Source organism: Phoenix dactylifera, chromosome 1, assembly GCF_051530095.1.
Source record: "Phoenix dactylifera cultivar Ajwa chromosome 1, Ajwa_hap1_PhDact_Kaust_v1.1, whole genome shotgun sequence".
NCBI lineage: Eukaryota > Viridiplantae > Streptophyta > Magnoliopsida > Arecales > Arecaceae > Phoenix > Phoenix dactylifera.
The window spans coordinates 13,536,974-13,552,964 of NC_143190.1; the positions used below are offsets into that span (position 1 = coordinate 13,536,974).

The following is a 15,991-nucleotide window of genomic DNA, read 5'->3' on the forward strand; positions in this document are numbered from 1 at the left end:
TTCGCGGACTACGTTGGCTGATCGGTCTCATCAACGAAACTACTTCCACCATCCGAGCTAACAAGTCTAGCTCGCCTTGAAAAGTGAGGGGCAAGTGATACGTCTCAAAACCGACCATAATTGATGTGGAGGACTGGCTGATCAGAACCCTCCATGAAGCTTCCAATCTGCCAATCAAGGTCCCCTATGTGACAAGGCTAAGAAATGCGTGGGCAGCCCTTTGAATTTCAAAATCTCCTGCAACTTGCACCACCTTGGCTACGATCGCGGATGGTTTTCTAAACCCTACTTGCGAATTATGCGAGTTGTGATGTGCATGTGAAACGATTTCGTGTGATCCTTAGATGGTGCTGTGGCCTGCCAAAAACGACGGACCCACGTGCCTGAATTCTGCAGTGATTGGCGTCGGTCTTCGCTTATACAATTCAATCCCAAAGGAACTTTCTAAGTAAGTGCTCTGGAGCTCTGACAAATCATTGTGTTGTCGATTTCTAAACTTTTATTGTTTTTGAATATCGTTTTTGACTTAGGCATCGGAGAGTCTCCGTCGGATACTCTCTGACAAAAATATTTCTTCATCTTTAATGTTTCAGGACGAACCTGACATCGGACCAGAATTTCAAGCACGACCTCAACCTTCTAGTATGGTTTTGGGTGCACCATTATTTTTTGCAACCTTTACCATTGGACGCGACAATCAAACTGCTTCTCGAAGGCAGCTGCTGCGCACCAAGTCAAAACGTAGTGTGGTTGTAGCGTGAGCGCAAGGAAATTTTGCACCAGTCAAATAAGATACTTGGGTGTGGATGAGAGAGAAAAGGATGGAGAAGAAGATTGGAAAGTAATTTGTCTCCATTCTTTGATTCCTAATGTGGTCGGCAAGGCTAAATTACCGACATGTTCACGTCTTCTTCATTGGGTATACTTGCGCTTCGACTAGTGTATCGAGATTACATCTGTGTAATTTTGGACCCAACTCGTTCTTAAAAAAGTAATGCCACGGGTTTGTTGTTACATGCACACCAACAATTTTCTTGCCATTTTGTAGGGAAGAAAATTCGTACAGCATGCAAGATTTATTATCAAACATGCGATATTGGTTAAGTTTGAGTTGCCAAATCAGTAGTTGCATGATGACTTTTCGTGTGCATATAACGCCTGCCCCAAAATATTTTCCTTCTTGAAATCCTAACTCACGGATTAGATATTACACCGTTTAAAAGGCCTAAATCCTCGGATGGATTATAAAAGTTTGGATCCAGTCAAATTGGACTTGACTTTGTCTAGTCTACCATTTTTCTTGGTACAATGGTCTATAAAAGCAAGGTCCCTATTTCAGGTTTAGTTCAAATCCAGACTAATACAATACCCTATATTGCAGGTAGGTTATCAAAATCATCAAGAGAAACTACCTATAAGGTTAGGTGGCATCTTAAAAAATATATATTGTCAATTATGATTAAAGCATATTAAAATATACTTAGATCATAGCAAAATATTATATTATGTATTAATTGTCCACCTTCTAGAAACATTTTTCATATGACCATAGTTAACAAGGATATCTGTTTTGTAAAAAGAAATAGATTATTTTCCTTGTCTATCAGAAAAAAAATTATTGTATTATTCAATAGTGAAAAACAAGAGCAATAGCATAAAAATCCAAAGTAAGTGGCTCGTTATTGATTTTTGATATTTTGAATATTTTTACAAAGATCTTGGGTTTTACATGAAAGAAACCCAAAAAAGATGCCAAATCTAAAAAATCCTTCCTAATAATGCTAGAAATAAATAAAAAGACGGGCAAAAAAAACCATCATTGGAATCCAATCCACAAACTCTGTGCCTCACCAGAAACATCTAATTGCAAATCTTGCTTGCTTAAATCACTCTACAAAACATTGTAAAATGTTTTAAACCCCAGAGGGGCCGATCCTGTTGTGTGAGACAGCTCCTTAAATGCCTTGCGAGAAGTAACAATCAAAAGAAAAAGTGTTAAAACTTTCCCATTCAAAAGAATCTATATTGCTATCATCACGTTTCTAGTGGTACTTGCTTTTAAATCGTGGATACGTACTTATTGGCACCATGCTGCTAGAAACCAAACTCCAATTAGCTGTAAACAAATATTTTTGTATTCTCTCGTGATCCATCCACATCAATTATTTTTTATGCTTGTCTTTCTTTATCTTAACAAGTTAAGGGCACTATGAATTGAATTATAGTACTGTGATTGTGTATCTCCTTCACATGGAAAGAGATTCCGAATTCATATTTCATGTCAATGAGCTATAATAGTTGAAGTGAGGGCAGTTCTCCTTCAAATACTATAATCCTCCTTGCAGCACCGGAGCTAGAACATGATTTTTAGCCCTGACATAAGTGACAGGTGATTTTACTAGTAATTTTAATATTCCTGGTATCTTGGTGGACTCATCCTAATACATGGTGAAAAAGTTCAACAAAAATAAAACAAAAATACTTACAAATCGAATAAATAAAACCAAGATCGATCAAATGAAACGACAGCCGTCTGATTATTCTCTCATCTGTATCAGGTGTATGTTAAATTGCCCAAAAACGTAATCCAAACTTCAGCCCAGAAAATTCCTGCCCTGTTGAGATACAGGTAACCAAATTAAAATAAAAAGAATAACTATTAAGGCTAGCAGTGACGCCCCAAATCTAGGACATAATATGGCCATGCTGTCAAGGCGTATAGCCCACGATAGCACGAAGCCAACCATTATATCTTACCTTTCAGATCCATCACAAATAAAATATAATCCTTAAAATTCAGAAAATCATTAGCTACAAATTCATAGTCAGTTAAAATACTAAAATTCATCTACAAATTTGCCAAGCTTGTTAGCTTGAAATCCAAGCGTGGAGCATCTTTTATTCTAGCGACTCTATGTTTCCGAAAAAAGAAAATAAAAAGAGATATAAGATATACAACTCAGTAAGTAAACCTTTTTTTTACCTTACCGAATCAAGCATAAGCTTTTATATGCATCGATAAATTATTTAAAGAAGATAACTATCTTTAGAAAATAGAACATTTCACAATAATAGTATAATTATAAATCAATCATGCTCTCGCATATGCGTAAATCATGCAAATTACATAGATATAGTTTTCAGTGCATAAATAAAATCATAAACCATGCTAACTTTATAAAGTCATAAATCATTTCTTATTTTGCCACATCATACTTCTTAATAATTCTCTTAGACCAAATGCTAAGGTCATTGTTATACCCATGATAGGGCTATAATTGATAAAATACCAATTATTATTATTCATTTGCAGGATCGTATGCCAACCACTATTATCTGCTGGCAAAATCGTATGCTAACTATTATTATCTGCTGGTAGGGACGTATGCCAACTACAATAACTCGCTAGTAGGGTCATATGGAACTAGCTCTAGATATCGATGTACCCCGTTTTCAGAGGCCATATATAGCTATCTAAGAGCTTTTTGTCATATTTTTCATTAAACAATTTTTCTTAAGTTATATTTTGTAAAATCATACGTAAATAAATCGTTAAAAAGTTATCAAGAGTTCGTAGTCCATAATTAAACTTTTAATAGTAGAACAATCATGAATTATTATTTTCATAATAAAAATACATTTTTTTGTAATTTAGAGTCCATAATTTATAAGGAAATCGTTAGTGTTGCTGGTGGTCCAAACCGAGAACGATTGGCACAGCGGTGTGAACGGGGTTCCGTTTGAGTTGCCTTGGTTGGTGTTGATTGCGCTCCACCTTCCACTGGGAAACCTGCAAGCAAGCCTCGCACCACCACTGGGGTAGCGGGGGCCCTCCGACGATCATGTCAGAGGAGATTGGAGGATAAGGAGAGATAATAGTAGCAAGTAAGAGAATGCTCTGGAAGTTCTTGCTTACCCCCCACCCTCCCTCCTCCCCCCAGCCGCATATATACCAGGCTGGGGGGTCTTTTAGGGGGGTTCGTCATCGTGGGGCACGATGGAGCTGCCACTGACACGGCCGTTACAGGGCGTCGTGGGGCAGCGCTGGGTACGGCCATGACAGGGCGTAGTGGAGCTCCGCCTTGTACGGCTGTTATAGGGGATCGTGGAGCAGCGCCAGATACAACCGTTGCAGGGAGTAGTGGAGCAGGAGGCTGCGGCGTGCCTCTGGGGAATAGCCTGTCGTTATCGAGAGATGTCCGACTCGGGGTCGGGCTGCGGAGCCGAAGATGTCCGACTCGGGGTCGGATTGCTGGATCAAGGGGCTGCCGACTCGGGGTCGGGCTGCGGAGACGAAGATGTCCGACTCGGGGACGGATTGCTGGATCAAGGGGCTGCCGACTCGGGGTCGGGCTGCGGAGCCGAAGATGTCCGACTCGGGGTCGGATTGCTGGATCAAGGGGCTGCCGTAGTCTTCCTGGGCGCGCGTGCCGGTCACGTGGGGCATGGTGGTTAAGTTCCCCCGTAACAGTAGCCCCCCACTTCCGAGCCCGGAACCAGAAGGGGAACGGGTGAAGGGAGTGATGCTTCGAGATTGCCGCCATCCCTCGGAGAGGCGCGCGCGCTTCGAGCTCCCCGCCTTCTTTATGGCGTATGGCGGTTGTTGCTGACCTGGCAGTCTGAGGATTTCGGCGGACATCCTTCCTTAATGGCGTCGATTCGCCTTTGGGGCGCGAGCGACCAGGAGCTTCATTCGCGCCTGGAGGAGGCTGAGGCTGCTCGCATTGCTGCCGAGGCGAAGCACAAGGAGGCTCAGGCTGATCTGCTGAGGGTCTCCTCCGAGGCGGACGACCGGATTGTGGCGAAGGTCTTGGAGGCGAAAGCTCAGATTATGGAGCAGGCAGAGGCGGCGCTGGCCGAGAAGAGTGCGGAAATCGGGCGTCAGGCGGTACAGGCTTATCGTCAGTCCGCCGAGTTCACCCGTGATATGTCGGAGGCGGTACAGGCCTATCGTCAGTCTGACGAGTTCGTCCGTGACATGCCGGACGCGGGGTCCGACTCCTTTATCTTAGGCTTCGAGGAAGGCCTGACAAGGGTGTCGGCTAAGTACCCCGAAATTGACCTGAGTGGGATCTCTCTTCTAGACTCCTCTCCGGCGCCATTGCCTGCTGATTCTCCAACCGCCTCCCTACCCCCTGCGGACGTGCCCGGCGTTCCCGACCCGGGGGTTCCTCCAAGCTGACCTTCTGTATTTTTGTTCTTTTCTTTGTGTGTTGGCGTTTTGCCAAGTTGTATGGGTCTCGGCCCTGAAACAATGAAAGTTAATGCAAATAGAGTTTCTTCATTTCACTTTCGTCCTTCTTCTTTTTAACTCTTGGTAGCGTCTCGCTGACTCCCGACTCTTGAAATTCTTCTGGCGCTAGGCCAGGTATCTGAGGGTTAGGCCTCAGGAACTTCTTCCGGCGCTAAGCCAGGCATCCGAGGGTTAGGCCTCAGGAAATTCTTCTGGCGCTAGGCCAGGCATCCGAGGGTTAGGCCTCAGGGAATTCTTCCGGCGCTAAGCCAGGCATCCGAGGGTTAGGCCTCAGGAACTTCTTCCGGCGCTAAGCCAGGCATCCGAGGGTTAGGCCTCAGGAACTTCTTCCGGCGCTAAGCCAGGCATCCGAGGGTTAGGACTCAGGAAATTCCGCTCGTTGGTCGGCCAAGGCTGGCGCAAGCCGAGGCGACCGGTCGGGGCTTCAGGCTAGTTTGCTCCCGGGATGATCATCGGGTTAGCCTGGCATCCGAGGGCCAAGCCTCGGGAGATTCCGCTCGTTGGTCGGCCAAGGCATCCGAGGGTTAGGCCTCAGGAACTTCTTCCGGCGCTAAGCCAGGCATCCGAGGGTTAGGCCTCAGGAAATTCTTCTGGCGCTAGGCCAGGCATCCGAGGGTTAGGCCTCAGGGAATTCTTCCGGCGCTAAGCCAGGCATCCGAGGGTTAGGCCTCAGGAACTTCTTCCGGCGCTAAGCCAGGCATCCGAGGGTTAGGACTCAGGAAATTCCGCTCGTTGGTCGGCCAAGGCTGGCGCAAGCCGAGGCGACCGGTCGGGGCTTCAGGCTAGTTTGCTCCCGGGATGATCATCGGGTTAGCCTGGCATCCGAGGGCCAAGCCTCGGGAGATTCCGCTCGTTGGTCGGCCAAGGCTGGCGCAAGCCGAGGCGACCGGTCGGGGCTTCAGGCTAGTTTGCTCCCGGGATGATCATCGGGTTAGCCTGGCATCCGAGGGCCAAGCCTCGGGAGATTCCGCTCGTTGGTCGGCCAAGGCTGGCGCAAGCCGAGGCGACCGGTCGGGGCTTCAGGCTAGTCTGCTCCCGGGATGATCATCGGGTTAGCCTGGCATCCGAGGGCCGAGCCTCGGGAGATTCCGCTCGTTGGTCGGCCAAGGCTGGCGCAAGCCGAGGCGACCGGTCGGGGCTTCAGGCTAGTCTGCTCCCGGGATGACCATCGGGTTAGCCTGGCATCCGAGGGCCGAGCCTCGGGAAATTCCGCTCGTTGGTCGGCCAAGGCTGGCGCAAGCCGAGGCGACCGGTCGGGGCTTCAGGCTAGTCTGCTCCCGGGATGATCATCGGGTTAGCCTGGCATCTGAGGGTTGTCAGGCCTCAGGAAATTCCGCTCGTTGGTCGGCCAAGGCTCGGAAAATTCCGCTCGCTGGTCATGCGCCTGTCGCTTGCCGCCCGACGGGATTTCTCCGTGGCCAGCTGCGATCGTGTTTCTCCTCCTCTCCAAGCGTCGCCTGGGGAACACCAGATGGGCATTAAATGCTAATTGAGGGGTTACCTGGGAAATCGGATCGCCAGTTGCTGCTTGCGAGGAGTGTCAGTTAAGCGGCCGCGATACGCGCGTTCTTCGAGGCGGATGCGGCCTGGGCGCGAGCGGAGATATGTGGACCTAGGGGTACAGGCCACCCGGAGTGTCCTGCACAAAGAATGCGATTAAGGAGAATAACGCTTAGGAAATCGCAGGAAGATACGCCTCGAGAGCCGGATCGGCTCCGGATTCAATGCGCCCGCATTTATTGGAGCCACCCGCATCGGAACGACCGGGGGGCCGCAGTTTGGCTATAAACATAGGTGCAGGTGCGATGGAGCCTGCCAAGCCGGAGCTGTTCAGGTTGCCATGGATCGTGGGCCGCTTCCGAGGGGCAGAGGCACTTTAAGAGGGAGGCGGTGAACGAGGTCCGATACAGCCTCCCTTCATAGAGTACGTAGTGGGCGGACTTCATAACAAGTCGCCGAGCTTGATCTTCGTCTTCAGGGAGGATCCCTTCGGCGAGGTAGGCGACAAGCGGGTCCATCCAAGACGGCTCCGGATCAATCGCCATCACCGCTCCAGCCTCGCCGATGCTCGGGGCATCCAGGGTCTCCAGGTAGATCGCCCTCGACAAGTTGTGCGCGTCTGCGCCCACTAAGCGGGACAACCTGTCGGCCCTGGCATTTTCACTTCTTGGGACCTGCTGGATGTCGACACTGCCGAGGTCGGGAATGAGTGCTTGCACTTTCCGGACGTAATTCTGCATGGTCAGGTTCCGGGCCTCGAACTCCCCACGGACCTGCCCGACCACCAGCTGGGAGTCGGTGAAGACCTTCAGGCGCCGGATGCCGAGCTCCTTGGTGAGTTTGAGTCCCGCGACTAGGGCCTCGTACTCCGCCTCGTTGTTGGTCACTGGAAATCCGAACCTCAAGGCATACTCGGCTATCACTCCATCAGGACTGGTAAGGACCAGCCCGGCCCCTCCACCCTCGGGGTTCGACGACCCATCGATGTGAAGCGTCCAAATCGGGAGGTCGAGGCTGGGTGTTTCCGGCGACCTAGGTTCCGCCTCCTGCACCGTGCACTCAGCGAGGAAATCCGCGAGCGCCTGGGCCTTGATGGCGGGTCGGGGCTGGTAGCGGATGTCGAACTCACCAAGTTCTACTGCCCACTTCACCAGCCGTCCCGCATTCTCAGGATTGCTGAGGATCTGCCGCAGCGGTTGATCGGTCAAGAGGGTGACAGAATGGGCCTGGAAATAGGGGCGAAGCCTCCTGGTCGCGGTCAGCAGCGCGAAGGCGATCTTTTCAGCCTTCGTATACCGCGTCTCGGCATCCCGTAGGACCTGGCTGATGTAGTACACAGGCTTCTGGAGCTTTGCCTCTTCCCGAACCAGTACCGCACTGACTGCGGTTGGGGAGACCGCCAGATAGAGGTAGAGCATCTCCCCTTCTTGCGGCTTGGACAGCAGTGGAGGAGACGCCAAGTATTCCTTGAGCTGGTCGAATGCTGCTTGACATTCGGCCGTCCAGAGGAAGTCTTTCGGGCGTTTCAACACCTTGAAGAAAGGTTGGCAGCGTTCGGCCGATTTTGCCACAAATCGTCCGAGCGCGGCGACCCTCCCAGCGAGCTCCTGAACCTCCTTCACTTTGGTCGGAGGGGACATATCTTGGATGGCCTTGATTTTGTCCGGGTTGGCTTCGATCCCCCGCTGGTTGACAATGAAACCGAGGAACCTCCCGGCCGAAGCGCCAAAGGCGCACTTCGCTGGGTTCAGCTTCATGCGAAACTTCCGCAAGGTGGCGAAAGTCTCCTCCAGATCCGCGATGTGCTGGTCTGCATGGCGGCTCTTCACCAGCATATCGTCCACGTACACCTCCATGTTCCGGCCGATTTGCTCTTTGAAGATTTTGTTGACGAGGCGCTGGTAAGTGGCGCCAGCATTCTTCAGACCGAAGGGCATTACCTTGTAACAGTACAGCCCCCGGTCTGTTATAAAGACAGTTTTCTCCTCGTCCTGTGGAGCCATCATTATCTGGTTGTAGCCGGAGAAGGCGTCCATGAAAGACAGCAGCTGATATCCGGAAGTCGCGTCGACCAGTTGGTCTATCCGCGGGAGCGGAAAGCTATCCTTGGGGCATGCCTTGTTCAGGTCGGTGTAGTCGACGCACATCCTCCACTTTCCGCTCGCCTTTCGGACAAGTACGACATTTGCCAGCCATTCGGGGTAGCTGACCTCCCTTATGAATCCTGCCTCCAAGAGCTTGTCTACCTCCTGGTCGACCACTCGGATCCGATCCGGGGCACAGTGTCTCTTCTTCTGTTTTACCGGTCGGTGGGTCGGGTCGACGTTGAGGGCGTGAGAAATGACCTCCGGGTCGATCCCAGGTACATCGGCCGCCGACCAGGCAAACACATCGACATTGGCTCGGAGGAATTCCACCAACCGGGCCCGAGCTCCCGGGTCGAGATTGGCGCCGACCCGGATCGTCCTGTCCGGGCGACCTTCCTCGAGGGGAACTTCGATCACACCCTCGGCCGGCTCCCCGTGCCGCAAGGCCACCTCGTCTCTGGCGTCGAGGGACTCGACGCTTAAGGCTTCTACGGGCTTCTTCCCTTTGAGAGTTGCTAGGAAACATTGCCTTGCGGTCGGTTGGTCACCTCGGACCTCTCTAATCCCGGCCGCCGTGGGGAACCGCATGAGCAAGTGGTACGTAGAGACCACCGCGCGAAGGGCGTTCAGTCCGGGTCGTCCGAGGATAGCGTTGTAGGCCGAGGGAACACGGACGATCAAGAACCCGAGCCGCACCGTGGCTTCTGCGGGTGCAACGCCCGCAGTCACAGGCAGCTCAACGACACCTTCGGCCGAGATAGCGTCACCAGTGAATCCTATGAGGGGGGTGGATGTTTTGTGCAACAATTGTCTGGACAAGCTCATCTTTTGGAAGGCCTCGTAAAACAAAATATCAGCTGAGCTTCCACTATCCACAAGAACACGCCTTACATCATAGTTTGCCATAGTGAGGGAGATCACCATGGCGTCATCGTGGGGGGTCTGAACCCCCTTTACATCTTCATCACAAAAAGTGATTACATTACCGACCCTTTGCCTCTTTGCGACGGCTGCCCCTGACGCTTCAGTCGAGCCCCCTGCGTTCCTCTCGGGCCGGGGGCAGCCCCCAGTGATAGTGTGGATCACGCCCGCGACGGGTCGATTCTGCTCCCGAGGCTCCTGAGGGGCCGGGTCGGCCGGACGCGGGTCTGCGGGGGGACGTCGGTCGTTCACATATCGACCGAGACGCCCTCGGCGGATGAGAGCCTCGATCTCGTCCCGAAGCTGGAAGCAGTCTTCGGTGTCGTGGCCGTGGTCCCGGTGGTACTCACAGTACGCCCGAGAGGGCCTCCTCCCAGGAATCTTCTTCATCTGTCTCGGGACCGGAAGGTCCTCCCGCCCCTTGATTTCCATGAGGATCTGGGCCCGGGGAGTCAGGAGAGGAGTGTACCGGTTGAAACGTCGGGGCGGAGAACGAGGGCGTAGGGCGCCGTGGTTCCTCGCCGGCGACAGGCTTCTACGCCGACGTTGAGGCGTCGGGCTCCTTCTCTGGTGTGCCTCTTTTCGCCTTTTCTTCCCGAGCTTTGGAGGGATCTCGGCGGCCTCCTTGCTCCGGTGGGCGGCCGCCTCCTCGGCGTCCGCATGCTGGTTCGCCCGGGACAACAGCTCCGGGAAGCTCCGCGGCAGGCGTTTGTCCAGGGAGAAGGTGAGTCTGCCCTTTCGGAAGCCACGCTTCAGGGCTGAAAGAGCCACCTCCTGGCTCAGGTTCCGGACTTCCAGCGTAGCCTTGTTGAAGCGGATAAGATAATCCCGCAAGCTTTCTCCCTCGTTTTGCCGGACATCAAAGAGGAAGTCGGAGACCAATCGCCGCCGGCTACTGACGGCGAAATGGGTGATGAAGAGGCGAGTAAACTGGTCGAAGGACTGGATTGAGTTAGCCTCCAAGCCGGCGAACCACGTCCTTGCCGGACCACGGAGGGTCGCCGGGAAGGCCTTGCAGAGGAGAGGATCTGATGCTCCGTGGAGGAGCATAAGGGTCCTGAAACTCTCGACGTGATCCCGCGGGTCCGCCGCCCCGTCATAGGGCTCGATCGCCGGCATTTTAAACCCCGGCGGATTCGGGGTCCGCATGATCCTCGAGGCAAGCGCCGGCTGGGAGGAGATCTCCAAGTCGGCGAAGGGATATTTGGAGTGGCCCTTCAGGACCTGGAGTTGTCGGTGGAGATCGTCCACCCGCCGGTCCAGGGAGCGCGACCGATGGGTGGGAGACAAGGAGCACCGAGAGGGGGACCGACTGGAGCGCGGGTTCCTTGAGGACTGGGGGGTCTGGGAACGCGCCCGGGCCCGCCTCTCGTACTCCGCGCAGCTCCGATGGGAAGGTCCCGGCAGAATGGACCGTGCTCGAGAATCTTCCTCGCGCCGGCGCTCCTCCCCATGGGAGAGGAAGGAGCGCGGGTTGAGGAGGACAGGTGAGCGCTCAGGGAGCAGCGACTCCTGGGCCCGCTGCGGCGCCCGAGACATCACACCCTGCAGGTTCTGCACTGCCTCCGCAAGGGTGCGAACCTGCTGGGCTAACTGGTCGAACTGAGCGGCTTCGACCATCTGAATGGGAGGTGGAGCGGTGGAGTGTTGCTGAGAATGTGTTGGAGACGCAGCGGCCTCCCGGCCAGAGGCGCGAGAGGCCCCGCGGCCGAAGGCATTGGAAGCTCCACGACCACCTCGCCGTGTCATTACGATCGCTCTGAGATTCGGCCCTCCTTCTAGCGCCAACTGTTGCTGGTGGTCCAAACCGAGAACGATTGGCACAGCGGTGTGAACGGGGTTCCGTTTGAGTTGCCTTGGTTGGTGTTGATTGCGCTCCACCTTCCACCGGGAAACCTGCAAGCAAGCCTCGCACCACCACTGGGGTAGCGGGGGCCCTCCGACGATCTAAGTCAGAGGAGATTGGAGGATAAGGAGAGATAATAGTAGCAAGTAAGAGAATGCTCTGGAAGTTCTTGCTTACCCCCCACCCCCCTCCTCCCCCCAGCCGCATATATACCAGGCTGGGGGGTCTTTCAGGGGGGTTCGTCATCGTGGGGCACGATGGAGCTGCCACTGACACGGCCGTTACAGGGCGTCGTGGGGCAGCGCTGGGTACGGCCATGACAGGGCGTAGTGGAGCTCCGCCTTGTACGGCTGTTACAGGGGATCGTGGAGCAGCGCCAGATACAACCGTTGCAGGAAGTAGTGGAGCAGGAGGCTGCGGCGTGCCTCTGGGAAATAGCCTGTCGTTATCGAGAGATGTCCGACTCGGGGTCGGGCTGCGGAGACGAAGATGTCCGACTCGGGGTCGGATTGCTGGATCAAGGGGCAGCCGACTCGGGGTCGGGCTGCGGAGCCGAAGATGTCCGACTCGGGGTCGGATTGCTGGATCAAGGGGCTGCCGACTCGGGGTCGGGCTGCGGAGACGAAGATGTCCGACTCGGGGTCGGATTGCTGGATCAAGGGGCTGCCGACTCGGGGTCGGGCTGCGGAGCCGAAGATGTCCGACTCGGGGTCGGATTGCTGGATCAAGGGGCTGCCGTAGTCTTCCTGGGCGCGCGTGCCGGTCACGTGGGGCATGGTGGCTAAGTTCCCCCGTAACAGTTAGCATTCAAATATTTATGGAACAAAATCATAACAAATCATGATTTTCATAAGGTTGTATGCTCGATCTTTAATTTTAAAAAAATATGATATCATCAACATTTAAATGTTATTTTCATATTTTTATATAAATCACAAGCAAGTAAAATATGTGAAAAATTGAAAACCAATAATGAGTGTTAGGATTACTTACCTCTTCTACCTTAAACCGTCACACTTCACTAGGTGAATCAGCTAAACCTATTTAAAATATTAAAAATAAAATTAATTTTTATTTTATGACTTTTATAGTATTAAAATAATAAGAGATAGGGGAAGGTTGGTTGGATGATAACATTCAATGTCCCTAGGTGGGTCACGCCTGAACAACTCGATCAATGACTTATAAGGCACAGACTTGGTTGGAGCTAAGGTCATTTGAAAGGATTCATCATTAATAAATTTTTGGGACACTCTATAAGGTTGGAGTGATCAATAGGCGGGCTGCCCAGGCACTATAGCGATTCAAGGCCTCTTTGCAGGGTCAACTTGAGCTATAGAGAAGGGAAAAAAAAAAAGAAAAAAAAAAAAAGAAAGAAAGACATAACTCCGAACTAAGATCCATAGATCTTTTTAGAGAGAGAAAGATAGAGAAGAGAGAGAAAGATGAGAGAGAAATAAGAAAGCGAAAGAGAGGGACGAATCTTCTCTTTCTTCTTTCTTTCTTTTTTTTCTTCTTCTTTATGTGCAAAATCGGTGAGAAGAAGAAGAAGAAGAGAAAGAGGAGAAAGGAAGGGGGTGATGGTTGTCCGTCAAGGTGCAACGGTGGTGGCCGGCCAGTTGAAATCAACCCAAAATAGGGCCGAGTAGGGGGTTCTTGGCTTGGTCGTTCTCGGGTCTCAATCCGCTCGCTGGCAGCTAGGGCTTTGGCTCCGACTAGGGGCCAACATGAGGGAGAGGTCGAGAGCTTCGGCCATGAGTGCTGACGGTAGACATGGCTGAAAAAAAGGGAGTAAAGAGGATATCAGAGGCAAAAAGAGGAAGGAATTTTTGGGTTAATTTTTAGTCTATTTTTTGGGCTGGCGACGGTGGTTTGGGACCCCGGGAAAGAAGAGAGGACAAAAGGGAGGAAGACCGATGCTTTACGCCCTTACCTTGGCCTTGGTTCCGGCGGGCTCTCTCGCCTCGATTTCCAGCAGGCACAATGACAGATTACCACGATTTCGAAGGGAGAATGAGTAAGAATAAGGGTTGCTGCTCGGTGGGTGAAGGTCATAGAAGGGGAGGGGCTTTCTTTTTATAGATGGAAGCAAGCCTCCGACACCTTGAAAGTTCAACTCCTGCCGGGAGTCGGACGAAGAACATTATTCCCATTTTCTTCCTTTTTTTCCCTTCCTAGGAGCTTGGGCTGGGCGATGTCTAGGTTCGGCCGGTCGAATGGACCATGCCGTAATCGGGCCATTACATTCTCCCCACCTTAAAAGAGTTTCATCCTCGAAACTTACTGTACTTTCGTTCTTTGACAAGCAAAGATATCGAGTCTTTTTCTACTATTCCAGCATACTTCCGCTATGCAACTTTGATCTAAACCAACTTTTTTATACTCGCCTTGTGCCAAACTTTACGAACCATAAACTTAAGCTTAAGCTCTACCTATTACTAGACTTTTAAGTTTCACCCGTGATCAAACCTATTGCTTTGTTTCCATAAAATGTCATCTCCAAATGCGAGACATAATATGGCCATACTATTGAGGGGTCGGCCCATGATAACATAAAGCCAACTATTACATTTTAGTTTTCAAATCCATCACAAACAAAATATAATAAAAGGATCCAATTTTATCATCCATTAAATAATAAAGCAAACATTGATTCAGAGCATTTAAATCTAAATAAAAAAAAATCAAAACCTATAATCCTTAAAATTCAAAAAGTCATTAACTACAAATTTATAGTCAATTAAAATATTAAAATTTTTCTATAAAATCACCAAGCTTCCTAGTGCAAAATCTAAGTCTGGATCATCCTTTGTTCTCAATGACCATATTTTTTTTAAAAAGAAAATAAAAAGAGATATAAGCTACACAGCTCAGTAAGTAATCCTTTCTCTTCCTTATCGAATCAAGCATAAGTTTTACATACATCGATAAATTATTTAGAGAAGATAACTATCTTTAGAAGATAGAACATTTCACAATAACAATATAATTATAAATCAATCGTGCTCTTGCATATACATAAATCATGCAAATTATATAGATATAGTTCCTAGTGCATAAATAAAATCATAAACCACACTAACTTTATAAAGTCATAAATCATATCTTGTTTTGCCACATCATACTTCTTAAAAATTCTCTTAGGCTAAATATTATAGTCACTATTATACCCTTGATATGGACATAATTGACAAGATCCAGCTACTATTATCTATTTGCAGGGTCATATGTCCATTACTATTACCCGTTGGCAGAGTCATATGCCAACTACTATTATTTGCTAGCAGGGTCCTATAGAACTATCTCCGGATGTCGATCTACCCCACTTTTAGAAGCCATATATAGCTATCTGATAGCTTTTTACCATATTTTTTAAAATAATTTTTCTTAAGTCATATTTTTCTAAATCATATTTTTTAAATTATATATGAATAAATTGCTAAAAAGCTATAAAGAGTTCATATTTCATAATTAAACCTTTATTCGCAGGGCATAAAATTATTCATTTCATAATAAAAATATAAAGTTTCATAATTTAGAGTCCAAGATTCATAAAGAAGTCGTTAGTATTAAAATATTTATGAAACCAAACTTTCATAACAAATCATAATTTCCATAATGTTATATGCTCGATCCTTAATTTTTTTAAAAATATGATATCATCTACATTTAATATTATTTTTATATTTTTATATAAATCACAAGCATAGAAAATATATGGAAATTTGAAAACCAATAAGAAGTGCCAGGATTACTTATTTTTTCTATGTTAAGATCGTCAAACTTTTCTAGGCGAATCTACTAAACCTATTGAAAAATTAGAAGTAAAATAAATTTCCATTCTACGACTTTAATAGCATTAAAATAATAAGAGACAAGAGACAATTGGCCGGATGATAGCATTCAACGACTTTAGGTGGGTTAGGCTTAAGCGACTCGATCAATAAATCATAGGGCATGGACTCAGTTAGGGCCAAGGTTGTTTAAAAGAATTCCTCATTAATGGATTTTAGGGACACTATAAGACCGGAGTGATTGATCCGGCAGGATGGCTAGCACCAGAGTGGTTCAAGACCTCTTTGCAAGGTCAACATGGGTCGATAGGAAAAAGAGACAACTGAGATTTATAGATCTTTTTAGAAGAGGAGAGAGAAATAAAAGAGGGAAAGAGAGGGATGAAACAAGAGAAGAGGAAGACCGAAGCCCTACCTCGGTTCCGATGGGCTCCTCGGCTCTGATTTCCAGCGGGCACAGTGATGGATCACCACGATTTCGAAGAGAGAAAGAGAGAGAACAAGGCCCGTTGCTCGGTGGTGGAGAGTCATATCGGGAGGCTTCTTCTTCCTTCTTTTTTATTTTTTTCATGGGAGCTTGGGTTGGGCC

The 15,991-nt window shown here is 49.5% G+C and overlaps 1 long non-coding RNA gene across 1 annotated transcript; it reads right to left on the reverse strand.

The window, feature by feature from the left end:
• Positions 1 to 858: 858 nt before the first annotated feature.
• On the reverse strand, positions 859 to 13,918 carry LOC149768496 (uncharacterized). The gene is made up of 3 exons (XR_016403637.1): positions 13,542 to 13,918; positions 12,602 to 12,648; positions 859 to 2,615 (listed from the first exon to the last, which is right to left on the reverse strand). It is a non-coding gene; the product is annotated as an uncharacterized LOC149768496 (long non-coding RNA).
• Positions 13,919 to 15,991: the final 2,073 nt, after the last annotated feature.